We start from the raw sequence: 5255 nt of genomic DNA, 5'->3' as shown, positions 1-5255 counted from the left end.
TGATTGATTTAAACAAGAGTCTAGGATTGAAATAGATCATTTTCACATCATGAAGGTAGTAAGGCATCTTATCAATTAATATAAGTGTAGTGGGGTGTCTGAATTGAACAGATCAAACAATCTCCTGCTGTATTACAAAATCATATTACAGGCATACCTCATTTTATTGTACTTTGCTTTATTATGCTTTGTAGATATTGTGTATTTCTTTTTCTTTTCTTTTCTTTTTTTTTTTTAACAAATTGAAGGGAACTCTGGGTCAAGCAAGTCTATTGGCAGCATTTTTTTCAACAGCGTATGCTCACATCATGTCTCTGTGTCTCATTTCAGTAATTCTTGCAACATTTCAAACTTTCATGATTATATCTGTTATGGAGATATGCGATCAGTGATCTTTCAAGTTGCTATTGTAATTGTTTTGAGGTGTCATGAACTGAACCCGTATAGGATGACGAACTTAATCGATAAATGTTGTGTGTGTTTTGCTGCACTGACAGGCTATTTTTTATCTCCCTCCATCTCCTTTTTTTTTGTTGTTGTTCAGTTGTTTCAGTCGAGTACATGGCAATATTGAAATTAGGCCAATTAATAACCCTACAATGGTCTCTAGTGGCTCAAATGAAAGGAAGAGTCAATTGATGTGGCAAACTTCACTGTTGTCTTGTTTTAAGGAATTGCTACTATCACTCCAACCTTCAGCAACCACCACTCTGATTGGTGAGCAGTCACCAATATTGAGGTAAGACTTTACATCAAAACAAGGGTGATAACTCGCTGAAGGCTCAGATGAGATCATTTTTATTAATAAATATTTTAAATTAAGGTGTGTACATTGTTTTTAGACAATAGATGATAGTATAATTTAAACACAAGGAACTAGGAAACCAAAAAAAATTGTGTGACGTTTTATTAGGATATTTACTTTATTATGGTAGTCTGGAACCCAAACTGAAATATCTCTGATGTATGCCCATGCCTCACAGGTTAAGTGATGTGTCCAAGTTCCCACCAAGTTAGAGGAAACAGAGCCTACCAGTGCATCAGTGGCATTTTTGGCCATTGTATTGGAGTCTTGAAAAACTGATGCCTCCTAGCAATCCTCGGGCAAGTGAAAATCTTGCCAAACAAGAAGCAAGCCAAAGATGACTCTGACTCATAATCCGTGGAACTTTGAGTTCTGGGTTAGAGTTCTAACTCTGGAGTAGTAGATGTGTGACTTTGACCAATTTATGTAAGCTCTCTGGTTCTGTTTTCTTATCTGTAAAATGGGTTTAAACTGTCACATGTTGCTATGAAGAATATACTATATAAACAGTAAAATACTTAAGGTGTATTATTATTGTTTTGTTTTAGTAGTAGTAATGTGAGGCAGTTTAGGCATAGCAGACTGAGAGATGGCTTCTAAGCCAGGAAGTCCTGGGTTCGAATCCAGGGATGGAGAGAGGAGTGAGAAGCAAGAAGACTGGAAAGCTAGGCAGGGTTTGTTTATGGAAGCTTTAAAAGACAGAGGATTTTATATTTGATTCTGGAGACAATAGAGAGCCATTGGAGTTGATTAACGGGGGAGGGGATTAGATGGTCAGAACTTTGCTTCAGGAAGATCGCTTTGACAGCTGAGTGAAGGATAGGCTGGAGTGAGGAGGGACTTGAGGTAGAGAAACCAACCATTGTTAGTAATATCTTCACTGTTTCTTTAACTTTTGAGAAGAAATTGATTGATGTCCTAGTCTGATCCCACTCTCAGCACTTCATAAATATTTCCTTTTGTGGGGTAGCCCAGAGAATGCCTCAGCGAGGAATTTGTAAGGTCCTATTTTAAGCTCCTCCTAAGAAAGGCTTCCTTTGCCTTAGTCCTTGATGGTGGATAGACCCCTGCTCCTACTTGGATCAAGACTCAGAATAGAAGTGTCCCACCCTGTCCTATCACAAATCTATATCTTATAGCTGGACTGGGCTCTGGAAAAACCATTCCTCTCTATCTCTCTCCTCCAAGGGAGGAAAAATTTACTGAGTCCCTGAGGAACATAGCAACCAGCGTTCTCTTGTCTATCTGCCCTACCAGAAAGCCAGCCCCATTCGATGATGGAGGAAGGAATTGAATAATACAAGTCCGGTGGGTGAAGATAGGTAAGGGGTAGGGTCCATTTCCAACATTCACAAAAGCCAGGATGAGGAAGAAGATGATAGAGATGGGCAAACATAAATATTCCTTTGAAATAGCAAATGGAAGCAGTTTTTGTAATATCTCTCAGGATTGTTGGAAAAATACTTTGCAAAACTTAGGAAAATGGTATGTTGGCATCACTCCTGCTGCCCTTAACCCTGCCATAAAACATTCAAAATACCATTTAAACTAAAAATAAAATGGGAAATAAACTTTTAAGAAAGATAGAATGAAAAACATTATTGCCTGTATCTTTTTTCTTTTTAGAGAAGAGAATATCACAGTTAGAAGGGAACTTTAAAACAGAACACAGATATCAGAGCTTGCAAAGGAAGGGAAGGGGAAGCAGATAGAAAGGGAGTAAGCGTCTACAACGTGCCAGCCACTGTGCAACTCACTTTAAAACATTCTTCTCATTTGATCCTCTCAGCAGTGCTCCAGAGTAGGTGCTGTTATTCTCCCCATTTTACAGTTGAGGAAACTGAAGCAAATAGAAATTAAATAGTTAGCCCAGGGTCACAGAGTTAGTCAGCGTCTGAGGCTGGATTTGAACTCAGGTCTATCCAGACTCCAGACCCAGCATTGCCACCTAGCTGTCTCTGAAAGGACCATAGTGGACAGAATATTAGACCATAGAATGTCAGAACTAGGAGTGGACCTAGGATATAGACCATTGAATGTCTGATTTGGAAAGAGACTTAGAACAGAGAATATCAGAACTAGAGGGTATTTTAGAACATACAGTATAGACTGTCAGATCTGGGAGAGCCCTTAGAACATCAGATCTGGAAGGGACTTTAAAGTATTGAGTTACAGAGTTGGGAGGGCTTTTAGAATTTAGAATGTCAGAGCTGGAAAGGAATTTAGAAATCATCTCATTTAGTCCTCTTACTTGACAGAGGAAGAAACTGAGTCTCCGAATCAGTAAGTAACCTAACCAAGGTCACAGAGTGAGTTAATGGAAGCTCTGAAACTTGATTCCAAGCTTACTCATCCTTAGTCTTATGCTGTCTTTAATACACCCTACTGCTTCCTCCATTAGTGCTGAGAAATTTCCACCTGGAGCAGCAGAGTGATTGAAGAGAGCCACCCTGCCTGCTAAACTTTGAGGTCAGGGGGGATCTGTGCCATTTATAACCAGCAGGCCTTTCCAGCCAACTTCCATATTCATCCAACCAGAGATTAGCTCATACCCACTGAGTGAAGGCATTGCTGCCTGTTAGAAACCAATTTCCACATCGAAATGGTACCTAGTCAACAATGAGATCTTCTTTCATGAGAGGCACATTCATTCCATAGAACTAAAAATGCTCTTGTGTCCAAGCCTCTTGTGAACAGAACATCTTCCACTTCTGAAATCAGTTTTTACATTAATCACAGCTAATCAGTAGGGTGGGACTGTTTATCTCAAGAACCATTTATTCCCGGGATAAAAAGAAGGAAAAAACTAATTCTTTCCTCCCTCCCTCCCTTCTTTCTTTCTTTCTTTCTTTCTTTCTTTCTTTCTTTCTTTCTTTCTTTCTTTCTTTCTTTCTTTCTTTCTTCTCTCTCTCTCTCTCTCTCTCTCTTTCTTTCTTTCTTTCTTTCTTTCTTTCTTTCTTTCTTTCTTTCTTTCTCTCTCTCTCTCTCTCTCTCTCTCTCTTCTTCCTTCCTTCCTTCCTTCCTTCCTTCCTTCCTTCCTTCCTTCCTTCCTTCCTTCCTTCCTTCCTTCCTTCCTTCCTTCCTTCCTTCCTCTCTCTCTCTCTCTCTCTCACTGGCATGCTTAAAAGAGGCCAGAATTTAGAATCTGAGGTCCTGGGTTCAAACCCTGACTCTGACATTTCCCAGCTGTTGGATCTTGGCTTGCATTAATTAATCTATAAAAGTTCTTTCCATTTCACTTTTCTCATTTATGAATGAAGGAATCAAGTATTTCCACAGCACCTACTATATGAGATTTTACAAATATGATCTCCTTTGATTCTCGCAATAACCCTGGATTTGAACTCAGGTTTTCCTTACTCCAGTCCCCTAACTCTACCCACTGGGATGTCAACTAGGACGAAGGAGTCAGACTAGGTAATGCCCAAGGTCTCTCCCAATCTTGAGAACTTAGGGATTTAAGTACACATTCTTTCTACCATGTCAACTATCTCATCCTTCATTAATTTCACCTTGTAAGACTGAGATGTTGGCTTTGGAGGAATTTGGATTATTTACCCATTAGCCCCTTCACTGATTGGTAAGTCCCTACCTGTGATTACCATATTCTAAGAAGTCTAAAATGCTACTCATTGCACTTGGGCTCATTCTACGGTTTGCTTCACATCCTCATGGGCTGCTTTGCTGGGTTTCCTTCTTGATCCCTCACCCACCTCCTTCCTTGCCCCTTGGCTCCCCTTTACATTTTGTCTTTCCCAATTAGTAAGTAACCTTTTTGAGGGTAAAGGCTACTCTTACTAGAGTTTAGAATAGTGCATGACCCAAAATGAGAACTTCATATATGCTTCACTTATCTGCCATTGATTTCTAGGGACTGACAAAATTGTATACACCCAACTTGCTCCCTCTCCATACTTACTATGTTAAAACAGGAGAATCAGGTTAAAGGATAAGGGGACTGGATCTTGAGGGGAGAGTCAGAATTAGGATAGACTTTTTGAACAAATAATTGCATATACCTTCCCCCTATTTCTTCCCTTACTTATGCTATGAAGCTACAGTCACAAGATAGTTAGTCACATCAGTATCCGAACAAGGAATTCCCTCTACCAGATCCTCCCAAAGTCATCATTAAGACCCACTAACTCTAGGAACGGACTGTTCTACAGAAGCATAAAACCACAGCATCCTCAAACGGCAGCCTTGTATGAGACTTCACATGTCATTGAGTATATGGATAGGAATGCCAAAAGCAACATCTTTGACAAATGGTCATTTGATCTCTGCTTGAAGACCTCTATTGTTGGAGAACCTATCACTCCCCCTGCCCTCTAAACTCCCCTCTCTGGCAGCTATTCTACTTGTCTTATTTACATATGCTCCAATTCATCAATTCTTTTTTTTTTTTTAACATGGGATGCTCAGGTCTGAACCTAATATCTTCTGTAAG

Source organism: Notamacropus eugenii, chromosome 4 (assembly GCF_028372415.1).
Source record: "Notamacropus eugenii isolate mMacEug1 chromosome 4, mMacEug1.pri_v2, whole genome shotgun sequence".
NCBI classification, from domain to species: domain Eukaryota; kingdom Metazoa; phylum Chordata; class Mammalia; order Diprotodontia; family Macropodidae; genus Notamacropus; species Notamacropus eugenii.
This window is presented reverse-complemented; position numbering follows the sequence as displayed.